We start from the raw sequence: 17,202 nt of genomic DNA on the forward strand, positions 1-17,202 counted from the left end.
TCAGCTGTCAGGATCCTGAACCTCCTTCCCAGGTCTGAGCCCCTGCAGGACAGATATATATATGATAGATAGATAGATAGATATACCCCAAATGTTGCACTGAAAATAATCATTTGTGAAAAGGTTGCTTCTTTAACAAATGGTGCTGGGAAAACTGGAAATCCATATTCAGCAAAATAAAATTAGACGACTATCTCTCACCAGGCGAAAACCTCAACGTGAAGTGGATCAAGAACCTAGGAATTAGACCAGAGACCCTGAAACTAATAGGAAAAAAGGTAGGCCTAAATCTTTGCCATGTCAGATTGGGTCCTAACTTCCTTACCCAGACTCCTAAAGTATAAGAAATAAAACCAAGAATTAATAAATGGGATGGATTCAAACTAAAAAGCTTCTTCTCAATAAAGGAAACAACCAATAACGCGAAGAGAGAGCCCACAGAGTGGGAGAACATCTTTACTACATACACGTCAGATAGAGCACTAATTTCCAGGATATGAAAAGAACTCAAAAAACTTAACACCAAAAAAATAAACAACCCAATCAATAAATGGGCTAAGGAACTGAACAGACTCTTCTCAAAAGAAGAAATACAATCGATCAACAAATACATGAGACAATGTTCAACTTCTCTAGTAGTTAAGAACTGCAAATCCAAACAACTCTAAGCTGTCATCTCACTCCAGTCAGAATGGCAGTTATCAAGAATATAAGCAATAATAAGTGTTGGGGGGAAAGGCACACTCATACATTGCTGGTGGCACTACAAATTGGTGCAATCACTATGGAAAGCAATATGGAAATTCCTTGGAAGAGTGGGAATGGAACCACCATTTGACGCAGCTATGCCACTCCTCGGTTTATACACAAAGGACTTAAAATCAGCATACTACAGGTACACATCCACATCAATGTTCATAGCAGCTTAATTCACAATAGCTAAACTATGGAACCAACCTAGATGCCCTTCAACAGATGAATGGATAAAGAAACTGTGATATATATAAACAATGGGATATTACTCAGCATTAAAAGAGGATAAAATTAAGGCATTTGCAGATAAATGGATAGAGTTGGAGAATATCAAGCTAAGTGAAGTAAGCCAATCCTAAAAAACCAAAGGCCAAATATTCTCTCTGATAAGCGGATGCTGATCCATAATTGGGGGGGTGGGGGGCAGGGAAGAAAAGAGGAACATTGGGCAAAGGGGGAAATAGGGGAGGTGAGGGGCATGGGGGCAAGAAAGATGGTGGAATGAGATGGACATCGTTACCCTAGGTACATGTATGACTGCACATACGGTGTGACTCTACATCATGTACAACCGGAGAAATGAAAAGTTGTGCTCCATCTGTGTACAATGAATATAAGTGTATTCTGCTGTCATGTATAACTAATCAGAATTTAAAAATCACATTATTTATGTGAAATTCAAATACCTGCACACCCAGATTTTAATCATCAAGTCTGGCACCCCTAGCTTAGGAGCAAGGTCCACATGGGTTGGCCTCTCTGCTCGGTCGCTTACTATGAACCTACATTTCCCAGGTTCCCCAACAGGCTGGTCTGGTCAAACCACAGTGACTGGCAGGGGGGAGGGAGAAGCCAGGGAGTTTCTGGGCCTTCTTTTGCAGTGGCTGCCCACCCTCCAGGGTTCCAGTTTCTGCTGGGCCGCCCTGCACAGACCCAGGGCTCCAGAGGTACATGCCCCAATTGTTGCCTCCCGGGTCATTCTGTTTAGGACTGTCTCCGTGCAACCAAATCTCATGCTCTGTGCTCCTGGGTCTGGCATCTTTTGGCTGGTGTGGTGCATTCAAGACCCATCCACAACATCACATTTATCAGCAGTTGGTTCCTTTTCGCTACTGCGTAGTGTTATATTGTCTGATTGCATCACTTTAAAAATCATTCCCTTAATGCCAGAGACTTGGGTTGTTTCCAGTTTGGAACTGCCCTGATGAAGTGACGAGAGCACTGGTGTACATGTCTTTGCACGAACACATCTTCATGTCTCAGGTCAATATCCAGGGGTGAAACAGGTTGGCCATAAGTCAGGGCAGTGCTTAGTTTAGCTCTTCTAGACCTTTCTCTAAAGAGCTTCACCAGGAAACCACACATGAGTGCTGAGCTTCAGTTAGGAGGAAGTGAGTCTCCTGTGGGCCCACCACTCAGCAGCACTGAGATCCTCCCTGCCCTGGGCTTCTGGGCTCCTCCTGTAATGCCTGCTGGTGTTTTTAAAACAGAATCCTCCAGAATTAGGTGTGCAGAAGGTGGCTGAGTGGGCAAGTCCTCCTCTTTCCAGAGGCTGTAGAGGTCGGAGGCAGTTACTCCCACCACAGTGTTACACTAATGTGTTTAGGTGACATGGTTTGGGAGGGGCCATGAAGCTGGCCTATTCCTGCTCAATGCCAGGAGCTCTAGCTTGGAGAGTGACCGTGGGAGGGGCCTTTCCAGCAGGCTATGAAGCTCAGTGCCATCTGTAATCCACAGGACGGCCTGGGTGGTGCACTTGCTCTCCCTGTGACTCACAGAAGATGTACATAAACAGGAAATCAGCCCTGAGCCCCAGGACAAGGACCAAGGAAAGATAATAAACAACAGGACATTGTGGTTTTCAGATTTTCTCTAGCTTGGAAATGACCAAAAACAACCCAAATGCTCATAGACAAAAGAAAAGAAGAGGGCATCTGGGACTCACTTCATGGAAGACAGGCAAGACTGAAGGAGAGACTCAAAGGACAGACACCCTTAGCTCCTGCTTTCCTCCCACGGCTGTGTTCTGGGCAGGCTGTGCTCCAGGGTCCGGGCTTGGCCACCTGAGCTGGAGAAGAAACAAAGCCCTGGGGTTGGGTCTCATTGGCCAGGCCTAGGTCATGTGCTCACCCTTGAGCCAATCAGAGTCGGGAGGACAAATAGGCTGATGGGCAGGGCCTGGGTCCCATGCTCCTCCCTGGATCATGTGGGCTGGTCTCAGTTGTACAAAAGCTCTAGGAGCTGAGAGTAAAGGGGGGCGAAGCCCCAAATCAAGCCAGGTGTGACAGGGGGCAGGGGAGAGAAGCTGAGCTGCAAAGGCTCACACCTGAGTGTCACACCCTGTGTCTTTCTGGGCCCACCTGAAAAGATGTGGAGCGACATTAGCTGATGAGGGTCAGTGATGTCATCAGCAAGACCTTGTAAAAATAAACACCCAGGGTGTGAAGGCAAAGCCTCCATGATTGTTTTTAGGACTGTGTAAAACCTAGCAGTACTTAGTAGAGTGCTTCACAAAGCTCCATAGGAGATCACGAAAAATGGGCAAAGGCCTCTTGAGAGTCTTAGTAAGAGCAAAAGGAGACACATGTGGTTTTCCTGCTGCAGTAGAAATGGATAAAGGACATGGAGGGAAAGCACACCCCCAGCACCGCTGGAGTAGACAGCAAGCCCGCGACACAGGAGAAACCCAGGGAGCAGAAAGGGGGCGGGCCGGAGGGGTTCCACACACCTTGATGAGAGGGCACTTTTTTCTTTTTTTAAAAAAAAAGTCAGAGCTAATGGTGTTTGCTAGATTTTGTTTCAGTAAATACATAAAAGACCACTTTGGGGAGCCATTAAATGAGAAATGAATCAGAGCTACATATTCTCAAGAGCATTTACATCTGTAGCAGGAATGCTCTGTGAAAAAGCTGTGCAAACAGATAGGGGTGGGAGAGCACCGCTCAGAACCATGCCTGCGTGTGTGCACGTGTGTGTGGAGACCGTGTAAACTCGACTGTCTTACGTGCGTCAAGTGTGCAGTGTGATACTGAAATGGCAGCCCCAGGCTGCACGCTGCGTCTCCAATCCTTATTCATTCTGCAGTACTGAAGTCTTGCGCCTGTGGCCAGAATCTCCCCACTCCTTTCCTGCCAGCCCCTGACAACAGCCACTTTTCTATCTGCTTCTGAGTTTGAATTCTTCAGCGTCCCCACATAAGTGAGATGGTGCCGTAGTTGTCTTCTCGTGTCTGGCCTGTTGAACTTAACGTGATGTCCTGCAGGCTCATCTGTGTTACTGCAAATGGCAGGATTTCCTTCTTTTTAAGGCTGAATGATATGTGTGTATGTGTGTACAATTTCTGTATCGTTTACCTGTCGACATATGGGTTGTTTCCATTTCATTAGAGATGTTGTGAAACGCTGCAGTGAACTCAGGAGCCAAGCCCTCTTTTGGACATACTGATCTCATTCCCTTTGGATAAACCCCCAGAAGTGAGATTGCAGGATTGCGAGACAGTTCTGTTTATTTTTGAGGAATCCACATTAGGTCTTCCACACGGCTGTACTAACGCACTCCTGCCCACAGTGTCCGAGGGTTCCCTTTTCTCTACATCCTCACCAACCCACGTTACTGGGCTTTTTAATCATGGCCATTCTAACATGATCCCTCGCTGGGGTTTTGATGGGCGGATCCCTGATCAGTGTGTGAAACCTGTCGGCCATTTCTGTGTCTTGAGACGCGTCTACTTGGGTCCTTCGTGCGTGTTCTGATTGGATCGTCCCTTCTGCTGGGGGGTTGTGTGCATTCCCCACGTATTTTTGGTGGTGAGCCCTTGTCAGACACGTCCTCACTTTCCCCGGGCTGCCTCTCTGTGGGGTGTTTCTCTTGTCGCTGAAGGTTCTGAGTTTGGTGTAGTCCTACTTTTTGTTTTTGCTTTTGTTTTCTGTGCTTTCGGGGTCAGAGCCAAACAAACCCTTGCCAATACCAACGTCAGGCAGCTCTCTCCCGTGCTTTCTCCTAGTAGGTGTGGTTCCAGGTCTTACACTCAAGTCTGCCATCCATTTTAGCCGATTTCTGTGTCTGATGTGAGCTGAGGACCCAGTCCTGTTCTTCTGCATGGACACTCCGTGCTCTGGACACCACTGGTTGAAGAGACTGTCCTTCAGCCCTGCTCTGTGTCTGTTCCAGTGGCCTGAGGCTGCTTTATTGCCAGTGCCACTCTGCTTTTATTTCTGTAGCTTTGCAATAGTTTGAAATCGGGAAGTATGATTCCTCCAGCTCCCTCCTCCTCAGAACTGCCCCGGCGATTCATGGGCTTTTTGGTTTCATATGAATTTCAGGATTTTTTTTTTCCAGTTCTGTAAAGAATACCCTTGGCATTTTGTAGGGATTACGCTGAATCTATAAATCACTTAGGCTGTGTGGACATTTTAAGGATATTAATCCTCCCAAACCATGGACACAGGATGTGCTCCACTTACTGAGTCTTTTTACGTTTCCTTCCTCAATGTTTTTCCATTTCAGGATTCCAGCTTTGCCCCTCTTTGGTGAAGTTTATTCCTAAATATTTTATTCTTTCATTAAAATTGCATTTGAGACTGTTATCTTCATTTCCGTTTTGGGTAGTTTGCTGTGTGTGTGTGAAGCGCCACTGGTGTCTGCATGTGCAGTTTGTGCCCTGCACCTACACGGGGTTTGCTTCTTGGTCCTTAACAGGCTTTTGTAGAGTCAGAGTCTTGTACACATATGATCATGGTATCTGCAAACAAATTTCACTTCTCCCTTTCCAATTTGGAGGCTCTTGGTCCTTTTGCTAGTCTAATTTCTCTGGCGAGGACTCCCAGGAGGTGCTACACTGACCAGGCTGGCTGGAGTGGGCATTCTCGTCTTTGAGGGAAAGTTCTCAGTGTTTCCCCATTAGTTATGAGCTCAGCCATAAATTTTTATATACAGCCTTTACTGTGTTCAGGTTAAGTTCCTCCTGTGCCTATTTTATTGGGTTTTTATCATGAATGGATACTAAATTTGATCATGTTTCCTGTGCACTTATTAAGATGATCCTGTGTTGTTACCCTTCATTCTGTTCACGTGTTAAGTCACGTTAATTGACTTGTGTGTGTTGAACCATGCTTCCATCCCAGGGAGAAATTGGCTCTGGCGAATAATCCTTTTAATGCGCTATTGAATTTAGTCTGTTAAGTATTTTATGGAAAATGTTTAACATCTATGTTCACCAGGGACGTTGGCCTATTCGTTTTCTTTACCTGTGGTATTCTCTGGCTTTGCTTTCAAGGTGATGCTGGCCTTACAAAGTGATTTTGGAAGTGTTCCCCGTTCTGTTTCCAGGAGAGTTTAAGAAAGATTCGTTTTCATTCCTTGAATGTTTGGTATAATTCACTCATAAAAGTATCTGGCCAATTGCAAAACAAAGGTAAATTTTTCAAGGGCACATACAAAAGCCAAAAAACATTAACTACATTAGAGGAGTTGCTGGGGTCCTGGGGAAATTAGAATGACCTTTGGGATAAATTAGAATGACCTCCAGGAATAAAGATTTTTTTTTTCTTTTTAAGTGAGGGACATTGGGTAGATCTATGATGATGCTTTGTTAAGAGAAGTGTGCTTAGCAGCACCTGAGGTCAAGTGTGCAGAGGAGGGCGGCAAAGGCATCGGTGGCCGCAGACGCACTCACCCATCGGTGTTGCTGGGTGACATTGGTGCCTTTGGCCTCATGGAGTCCGGCTTCATGTGGGAGGAAACTCATGCCCGTCGAGCAACTCAGAGCAAAGCCTGCCGCTGATGAATCTAAAGTTCCGTTTTCTCAGCACAAGGTGACGAGTGTTTCAAATTTGCCGATATGTTCTGCTAATGGCAAGAAGCTCTTGAGGACTGGATCACCCAGCAGACAATTTCAAAAGAATCAACATATCAATCAGTCCCACGAGGATTCCACTTTTAATACAAATGAAAAAGTAACTGCTTTTGCTGAGCCGCTCAGCTCGGGAGAGCATTTTCTGAATGTTTTCCATTTTTATGTCACTTTCTCCCCCAAAACTGCATTTAAAGGTATCATCTTTTGGTGTTGCAAGGACAACATCAAGATTAGGAGACATGGAAACTCACCCACCAGATGTCAACAGAAATCACTCAGCAGCCGGCAGCTGAGCCCAGGAAGTGCACACCGGCTTCTTTTACTCACGGCCACGAGCCTTTGTGTGGGATATTTTTCAATTATGACGGCCTTTCAGCCCGAGCCTTCAGATCCGCCAATCCTTAAGTCAGATCCTTAAATTGTGGTATCAAGAAGTATTAAAAGAGTTTAAAATATAATGAAGCATATTCAACCCTTCACTGCGATTATTAATATTATAATGGAAATCATTTTAATGATAAAAGGGTTTTGCACTGCTAATCCATTTAAAATTAAAAATGCGTTTTAAAACGTTTGCCACGTCCCCTTATTTTATCCTTCCCAATGACCGTTGTTTGCCTTGGCTGTACACGCCGTGTCTGTGCACTGCCAATCTCGGACTGATTTGTCCGGAGCAATTGGATGTTTGAGACGGTATCTGTCATCTATTGCTGCTGTAACTAACAAGTCCCCATAACCTTTGTGGCTTAGAATGACATGAAGCTCTTTTGCAGTTCTGGAGGTCATAAATCCTAAGGGGTTTCATGGGGCTCAAATCCAGGGGCAAGCCTGGCTGTGTGCCCTAGAGGCCTCAGGACAGAATCACTTCCTTGCCACCCGCAGCTGCTGGGAGCCATTAGCCAAGTAGGTATGACAATTTCCTTGCCAGCATACCCCATGTTGCAGTGACATTGAATGTAGGTGACCTTGCTCAAGGACCAGGGCGGATTAGGGTGTTCCCGTCGGGTTTAGGGCGTTCCAGGTTTAAGATTATTCCTGCTGGGAATAGGGAGTATCCTGCTGCCTGAGTTCCCCTTGAGTTCTCAGGGGATTCAGACAGTATATTTTGGAGATAGAAGCCCAGTGGATTTGAATTTGGGCAGAGAACGTGGATTTCCCCAGAACGTGTTTGTAGACAGCTGGTGTGAGTTCGGGAATAAAGAGTCGCTGTTTGAATCTACAAGCTGTGTGGTGGCTCGTGATTGTGTGCCCAGCCAGACTGCGGCATTTGTGCCCAGCCAGACTGCGGCACGCAGCCCTTGGTTCAAAACCCTGCATCAGCCAAGTCCTGCTTCTGTGGCCACAGCTCCTCCCTGCACTTGCCTCCCACTCATAGGGACCCTTGTGGCCACATTGGGCCCACTAGGAGTCTCCCATCTCATGTCCTTACCAAGCACATCTGCAAAGCCCCTTTTTTCCTGGTAAGGCAGCCTCTCCGCAGGTCCTGGGGAGCAGGCTGTCCTTAGGCAGCCATTCTAGTGCCTGGTGCAAAGACAGAACTGACCCAAAGGGAAAAGTCCCCCTGTGATGGCCTGATCAGAGTGGGTGTGTCCACTGCCCCGCAGGACAGTCCCCGTGAGCTCGCTTTCTGGGCAATGCCTCAAGGGGCCGCTGGGCCTCAACCTTGTCGAGGTGAGAGGAGGGCGATGGCTGCTTCTTTTGCTTTCTACTGAGCCAGCTAGAACGAGGTCCAGACCTGGCCCTTCCTACCCCCCTGACCTGACCAGTTCCCTGAGTCCTGTGAGCTGAGTGACTCCTTGAACACGGAGACCCTGCGTCAAAGTTTGCAGGGTGGATGGAGATTCGAGGCTGGGACATACAAGTTCCTTCACAAGGAGGTTGCTGAATAAGCCCGTTTCTGTCCCTCTTCCAGTTAAAGTGTCCATGTTTGGATCCTGCGGCCAAGCGGCCAGTCTCACATGAGAGCAGAGACTCCAAGGGTGAGCTCCGCTGGGCAGCAAGTTCCCTTTTCATCTGGGGACAAGCAATCATCCAGCTTCCTTCACCACTTCCTCAAAGGCCAAGCATGACCACGAAGCAGAGCAGCCCAGAAAGGCAGGCACCTGGACCTGATCCCCCCAGGCCCTGGAAGACACAGGCCTCGTCATGGCCAGCATCGCGCTGCCTGCTTCCCCCCTTCTCAGGACAGGAGAGAATCAGCCAGCGCTGGTCCCACCAATGCCTGGATTCTCCTCTGAGATCACTCAGAAGGCAGCGGTGGAGGGTCCCTCTACAGGTGGACATCTTCTCATTTCCCGCCCCATCTGAACAGGCGGCTCAGCACGGCTCACTCTGCAGCCATTGTTTCTTCTTTCGTGTAACAAGAGCCCCCTCTGCTGAACCCTGTGGGGTTTGCTGCGCAGATTTATTAAGAACAAGTCAAGACTCGACTCGGGGCGCAGCTGGTGCCTCACCTAGTAGCTCTTAAGCTCCATAGTGTAAGAATCATCCAAAAGGATGCTTCTAAAGAAAAGAAAAGAAATGCAGATGTTCTCACCCCAGCCCTTCTCCTAAGATGTAGCACGAGTCTGGAGCAGGAACGGGACGTGTGCTGAAAGCCCGGCCCGGCCTGCTCCAGGGCAGGACACACGCGGATGCCCAGGGAGGACTTGGCTGAGGTCAGAGGACCGAGCCCGGCTGCAGAGGCCGGGCATTCACGTCCTCCTCTGAAAAGACTGAGCAGGAAAGGGGGGTTGAGTTTCAAGCTCCAGAAACTTGAATCTTCTTGAAGCCACACAGAAGAAAGGGAGGGAAGAGACCATGGAAAATAATAGAGAAATAATAATTAGTTCCTATTGTTATTGTTTTTTTTAAAAAAAAAAATACCAAAAACTTAGTGGTTTAAAGCCACAGAAGTGCCTTCTCTTTCAGCTAGAAGTAAGGATTTCAAAATCAGTCTTGCTGGGCTGCAGTCAAGGGTCTTGGGATGCTGCTGAGGGGGTCCATCTTCTGCCAGCTCCTGGAGGCCCTTGTGTTCCTCCACTGTGGCCCCTTCTTCCCTGGGTCTTCAAAGCCAGCGGTCACATGACTCTGATCTGTCCACTCTCCTCTGACCCCCTACTTCCCCTGTGACTCTGGCACCTCACCCCCCTCCACCACTCCAGATAACCCGGAGTGATCTTCCATCTCAAGATCCTTAATCACTTCTACCAAGTGCCTTTTGCCGTGTACATCCTCCTGGTTCCAGGGATTAGGCCCAGGGTGACTTGGGGTCCTATAGGGGGGCCATTATTCAGACTACAGTAATAATGAAGTTAGACCAGAGCTCAGATCTGCCGCTCACCTTGCAGACACGAGGCCTTAACCAGCAGCCTCGCCCCCGTGAGCGTGAGCCTCACATCTGCTCCATGTTGGAGGAGGAGTGAGAGGATCAGGGAGTCGAGTCTCCTGGGGACGGGAGTGGGAGCCACACTGCCACTCGAGAGGAAATCTTTCCAACTTGGCTTCCAGAAACCCCAGGACAGGATCGAGGGCTCGTCCTTGAGAGAGTCCGAGGCCAGCCATTCGTGCCTCTGCTCAGGCTGAGAGGGCTGAGCTGCCATCTGCTGGGCACAGCCTCCCCCCACCTCAGTGACAGCACAGGAGACAGCTGAGCCCCAACCATGAGGGCCCGCGTCACCCGCAGCCTCACCCCCTCCGCCCCAGCTCTGGAGAGCACGAAACTATGCTTCTAACAGCAGAAAGGACTTGCCTGATTCTGCCTCACCCACAGCAGCAAGAAGGCCCGGCTGCACACAGATGGTCCATTTCATCACGTATGTAATCAGTATGTGATGGTGTGGACATACATGTGTTCATATGCACGTATGTTTATATATAACACATACATATTTTATATACCTATCAGCAGAACTGGGGATAAATGTAACATTAAATAAAGGATGAGTTTGGCCTTAATTCAACTCACAGGTTATGCCAGATCCACGAAGCTGAGGCCCTTCTATGGCTTCACTCCAGAGGGTGCCAGTCAGTGCAGCCTGACGCAGGTGGCCCCGGGCCAGGAGAGGAGTTCCACGCCCTGGCTGTGCCCAGCTGGTGCCCAGCTAGTGAAAGAAGAGCGCAGGCCCGTGATGGAGTTCTGGAACAGTGTGGTGGTGCCCCAAACAGGAGCATGTGAGGGGCCCTGCAGCAGGACCCTGGAGGCAGTAGGTCTCCCTGGTGAGGGCAGGAGACAGCCCCTGAGGGGCGAGCATCAACACTCTCCCAGCTCCCTGCGAGGGGAGGGGACGGTGTTCTCCACCTGGGCTAGCTCTGCGGGGCCCGCTCTTGTGAGGCTCTGAGCGCTAACTAGCTCCCAGCTTCTGGAAGCAGGAGCCAGAGGCTGGAACTATTAGCATGCAGGTCACGCACACCTGCCTTTCTCTGGGGCCATGGCACACCCGCCTTCAGCGACCAGGTCTAGGGTCTTTCACACAGATTCACATCGTGTAACCCACCAGGTGAAATGTAGTCCCCGACACGCCAGAAGGTGCCCTTCCCAGTGAGTTTACAGCCTCCCACTGGTGGAACCACTCATCTGATTTGGCCACCACAGATCAGTTTCCCCTCTGCCTTAGTCTGATGTCAGTGGACTTCCAGCACATAGCCGTGGCGTCCACTCTCTCCTGCTCGTGGTCCCGGTGTGAGATTCATCGGTGCCATGTGCATATCCAGCACCTGTTCTTTTCATTGCTGAGTAGTACTCCACCATGTGAGCAGTCCACGCTTTGCCTACCATGCTGCGGCGGCTGGACACAGTGGCTGTCTGCACTTTGTGCTACTCTAAACATTCTCATGCCTTTCAGAAGTTCACTCGGATTTTTTAAACATTGTCTAAGTCACCAGGGAACAGCCATGTGTTAACATTTAACAGTGCCAAGGTGCTTGGCATGTAAGTCCCAGCTGCTGTGGCTGGGAGCCACCGGTGGACGGCTGGAAGTGTGGCCTGTTTTGAGCAGAAGAGCAATGTCAGAGTTCAGGCCTCCTCCTGCTCAGGGGAGCCCTGCGCTTTGGTAGTGGAAAACAGGCAGCAGGTTTTCTAGCTGTTTTGGAAAAACCTGGCCTGCATCTGCCAGAGATGATGCGTATCCACCCACAGACCCCAATGGTGGTTCCCCAGGGAAACCCAGCCTGGAAGGGTGGGCGAATGGCTTAGGCTTGGAGGCCGAAGAAAGGTGAGCTGAAGCTTCAGGACGGCCCAGAGCTATTCCCACCCACCCCCCGCCCCTTGCTCTGCTCCCCGGCCGGCTGCTTGGATGGGGCTTCACACCTGCTTCCGAAGCTGGATACAGGGTGGCAGGTGCTTCTCAGCCTCTTCGGGTCCCTCCCTCCCAGCCCCTGTGAATGGGAGACGGGAGAGGATTGTGCAGAGCTGGGACCTGCTGGGACCCGATGCAGACGGAGGCACAAGGGGCCCTGCCTTCACAGCTCACAGGTAGACGGCACGGAGAGAAACCAAGTCACCAACAAGTCAGTAGAGCCACGGCCAACCTGACCATGCGAGGAGGGGAACAAGCATGGACTGAGGCGAGGGAGGGGAGGGAGAGAGCTTGGGTGACAGGGACCACTCCCCAGAAGGAGCCTGCGGCGAGGAAGGGAGGGACCCGCGTTCCAGCAGATGCCCAGAGCAGGGAGGAGCCCGGCTGCTGCAGGGACTGAGATGCTCAGCTGCAGGAGGCCCTGGGAGCAAGAGGGCCGTGCCAGACAGAAGACTGGGCAAGAAGACAGGCCGGGACACACAGGGCCACGCAGGCCACGGCCGGGAGCCCAAGTCTGATTTTGAATGCAGTGGCACACCGTCCCCTAGTTCAACTGAGAATATAGGACTCGTGGAGACTGGGGAAGACTGAGCCACTTGCTGGGCGCCCAGGGCAAGTGGATCTATCTCCCCAACAAACAGGTGCCCTTGGATCTTGGCGAGGACACAGAGAGACGTGGAGCTGTATGTAGCATAGTTATTAAGGCAGAAAACGTGCACTTTGATCAACACCAGAAGCAACCGCTTCTGTACTCTGAGCTCTCTAGAAGCAGGGTTGGGCCTTATCTGTCCTTGTCACCAGGGCCAAGAGCTGGCACAGACAGACACTCCCCAAATGGTCCCAGCATTGAACTGCACCTAATAGAGGGCAAAACTTGGTTTTCAGGAACAAGCACAGATTCACAACAGCTCACAAGAGCCTGGAAGACTTTGATCAGAGACTCCTTGTACTATTCCTCGTGTTATTAAAATGCCACCCCTTCAGGGAAGAGTTATTCCTGTTGTTTTCTGACAAGGCGACTAAAGCTCAGAGAGGTTGAACAATGTGCTTGGAGTCTCACAGCTCATAAGCCGCCGGGCAAGCAGTTCAACCTCACCTACTGACACAGGGGCTGATGTGCAGTGTGACAGCTCAGGCTTGCTCCCTCAGCATCACCACGCACACAGGGGCCCAGCACATCTAGAAGATCTTACCAGAAAGAAACCCACCTTGAGAGTATCCACACAAGACCAGCAGCATGTCGCAGGAACTCTGCTGGGCAGCCCTGGATAAGTTGCTTGTCTTCTCTGTGCCTTAGTGAACTTACCCGTAAAAAATATAACCTGCCTTCCAGAGTTGTGCGCATCAAATGAGTGAGTTTAGATACAGCAGTTAGGACAATGTCTGGGACCCATGAAGAGCACCACCAAGCATGAGGATTATATCCTCCCAATAGAGGCCACAGTTCGATCAAAACATCACTCCCCCGTTGCATTTCTTCCTGGAGCAAACAAAGACCAACTTAGAAGGCCTTAGCTTCCTGTGGCCATTGTAACAGACGACAACCAACTCAGGGGAGATTGGGTAAGACTGAGCCATTAGAGGCACACACACTCTTCTTACGGTTCTGGACGCCAACGTTTAGTCTACATCCAGGCATTGACTGCTCCTTCTGGGAGATCTAGGGGAGAATCTGTGTCCTTGCCCGTCACGGCCCCTAGAGGCCGCCCTGGGGCCTTGCCTGCCGGCCAGTCCTCCTCCTCCCTCTGCGCACGGCCTCTCTCACCTGACTCTCCACCTCCTCCCCACACCTGGGGCTCCCAAGTCGGCTGAGGAGCAAGCTTAATTAATTCCCCTTCGCCACATCCCCTGACACCCACAGGCTCCACGGATTAGGATGGGGACCTCCTTCTGCTGACCACAGAAGGGTGCCTAAGGCCCCTCCCCCAGCTCCATTTGCCTCCCCTTTGCTGCCCACCCCCCATCACAGCCCCAGCTCCCTGAGCAACAGGCATGGGACCAGGAGGACTGGCACACAGCGGCAGGGAGTGAACACAGGAAGGAAGAGAGCCACGGTCCCCTCCCTGGCCTTCGGGGAGCCCAACGCTGGGAGAAGACACACAGAGGAAGGGAGCTAGGAAATAGTTCCTGGTTGGTTGACATTCCGTGGGGAATTTTACCCTCTGTGGTCTTTATAAGTAACTTGGGCAATTCAGGAAAAGAGAACTCTTGGCATGAGCGAGAGAATTTCCTACCGCGTGAGGTCCATGTATGTGAAAAGAGGAAAACTTGTGACTCCCCGGAACCGACTAGGTGACCGAGAAGACGACGGCACTTCAACCCAACGGAATGTCATGCAGCTCCTAAAGAGGGTGATGACGAAGGTGACTAGACCTGGGGCATGCTCGTGATGTGATGGGAAGGGAACAAGACAGACAGCCTGGTCAGGACTCTGAGAGATGCACGCCCTGGGCAGACACCGCAAGGATCTGAGGAATGAACACAGGGGCCCAAGGTGCCACCGTGGTGGGGCCCATTTTTCTTTTCCCAAGGCTTTCTTGGATGCTGCTCTAATACTTCAGGTAGACACCTTTTGAGAAAACTACCCAGCCTACAGCCTTGCCTGAATACTGCCCCTGCCCTAAAGGGTGAGTCCCCAACAGCCCCACTGGCTCTGCGTGACTTACATGCCGGCCCGGTCCCTGGACACCAGGACCAATCAGATTCTCCCTACTGAACGTTTGAAATTGGACTGGAGAAATACCAGTGCCCTGGGGTGGTCTTTTTGTCTTTTAAGATAAAACAAATGTATCCTAAAATTCAACATTTTGATTCTGTTAACATGTTCCATTCAGTGTTTTTAGTATATTCACAGTGTCATGCAATCATCACCACCGTCTTGTCGGGAACATTTTCCTCACCCGCACAGAAAACCCCATGTGCATTAGCAGTCACTCCCCAACCCCACCAGGCCCCTGCCAACCACTACCTTCCTCCTAAACTGGACTTGCCCAAGCTGGACAGTGCCTGTAGACGGAATCTTATAACAACATGTGGCTTTTTGTGATTGGCCTCGTTCACTTAGCAGCCCAACTTCCAGGTTCATCCATGTCACCAGGCGTAGCGACGCCTCACTAGTTTTTATGGCCAAATAATATTCCACTGTGTAGGCAGAGCCCATTTGGTCTACCCCTTTCATCTGTTGGTGGGCATATGGGTGCTTCTGCTCTTTGGCTATTATGAATAATGCGGCTATGAACATTCATACACAAGTTTTTATGGGGACATATGTTCCCAATCCTCTCGTGTACCTAGGAGAGGAACTGCTAGCCATATGGCAACTCGACGATTAACTTTTTGAGGCCCTGCCAAAGTATTTCCACAACGGCAGCATCACTCAGCATCCCCACCAACAGTGCCCGAGGGTTTCCACTGGTCTAACCCTCACGGAGGGTTGGAAAACCGCAAACCCGTTTCCTATCATAGCAGCTAGCGGAGGCCAAGGGGTGTCTCAGTGGGGTTTTGATTTGCATTCTCCTAGTGACTAATGATACCAAGCACCTTTTCATATGTTTATTGGTCATTTACATATTTGATTTGAAGAAGTGTCTATTCAAAAGCTCTCCATTTTAATTGGGTTGTCCTTTTATTGTTGAATTATAGGAATTCTTTATATATTCCAGATACTAAACCCTCACTGAATTCCTGACTTGCAAATATTTCTCCTTCTCTTTGGGATGTCTTTTCACTTTCTTGATGGTGTCCTTTGATGCATGAAGCATTTTGATTTCGATGAGATTATCCATTTCTCTTTTTGGCTGTTTATGCTTTCGATGTCATAGTTAGGAAGTGATTTCCCGATTCAAGGTCATGAAGCGGTACACCATTTCCCTTCCAAGAGTTTTACGATTTCAGCTCCTACATTTGGGTCTTTGATCATGACCTTTATGAGTGGTGAAAGGCTGGAGCCCAACTCATTCTTTCAATTGATCATGGCACCCCCACAGGGATTGACCACCTGAGGCAGGTGAACTTCCCCCTCAGGCTCTGCCAGAGATCCCCCACAGCACCTGAGATGGGTGTGACCTGCCAAGATGTCAATCGACCTGCTACCTGCCAGACACTATGAAGCAAGACTCTGCCCTTGAAGCCTTATCCCGGACTTTGATGTCCCCCCTTTGATGTCCCCCTTTGATGTCCCCATCTTTTCTTTGTCTAGTTCCAAAGCCCATGTAGACTAGATCTATCAGGGGCTTCGCTTTTGTAAATATATTTCTGAATATTTGTGTTTTGTTTTTCACTGATTATTTGAGACTTTAAGTTTTAGGGTGCCTTACATTCTCCTGGGCAGGAAGAACCCCCCAATGAGATGCTGGCCATTGCCCCCACGACCTTAGACTTTCTTTTCTCACACAACCCGCTTAGCTAAGACCCCCCCCAAAGAAGGAACCCCCCGAATCTGGACATGGTGGCTCCATGACCCCATCACCAGGTCACTTGTCACACACCTTGCCCAGGGAAATCACCGCAGGGCCAAACCTCTGGGTCTGTCCTGGGGCTTCAGCAGAGCGTGGCTTCTCCTTCCCCGGATGACCATGCCGGGCCCACTCCAGGCTGACACTGGAGCTGGCACTCCACGATGCTACTCTGGAACCCAAACTGCTGTCCACCTGGACCTTCTGCTTTGACGACTCTGCTGAGTTGGTTTGTCGCCCCATCTGACGGTGGCTCGTTGACTCTGCATTCATCTCCTTCTCTGTGCTCCTGGCTCAGCACCCTGTGACCGTTTCTTAGTCTCCCTGTGACGTGTGACTTGAGAGTTATAGGTACTGGAAATTAAGTCTGAACTAAAACAGCCTGTGCTTGCCTGGCTTGTGACCTCCAGGTGACCCACAAATGTTCAGTGAGCTGCTTCTGCCCACTCACGCCCTTGGTTCTTTAGACTGCCACGATCCAAAAGTGAAATTAAGAAAAGTTCAGTTTACAATAGCATCAGAAAGGACATGGCTACCTAGGGAAGTGAGACCAGGGGGTGGGGAATGGGCAGGACAGCTTTGAAGGAAACCTGAGACCTGAGCAGACAGAGCAATCGTGGTTCATGGACTGGAAGATTTAATTGTTAAGATGATAATAGCCAGATTCAAAGCAATCCCGACCACAATTCTAACTGCCCCTGGGCTTGTTGGCACATGCTGTGATCCCAGTTACTCCGAGGTTGAGGCAGAAGGATTGCAGATTCGAGGCCAGTCCCAGCAACTTAGGGAGACCCTGTATCAAAGTTAAAAATAAAAAGGGCTGGGATGTAGCTCAGCGGTAGGGCCCTGGGTTTAATTCATAGAA

The sequence above is a fragment of the Marmota monax genome, unplaced genomic scaffold (genome assembly GCF_021218885.2).
Source record: "Marmota monax isolate L192 unplaced genomic scaffold, Marmota_monax_Labrador192_F-V1.1 WCK01_AAM20220418_F8-fsc00024, whole genome shotgun sequence".
NCBI classification, from domain to species: Eukaryota; Metazoa; Chordata; class Mammalia; order Rodentia; family Sciuridae; genus Marmota; species Marmota monax.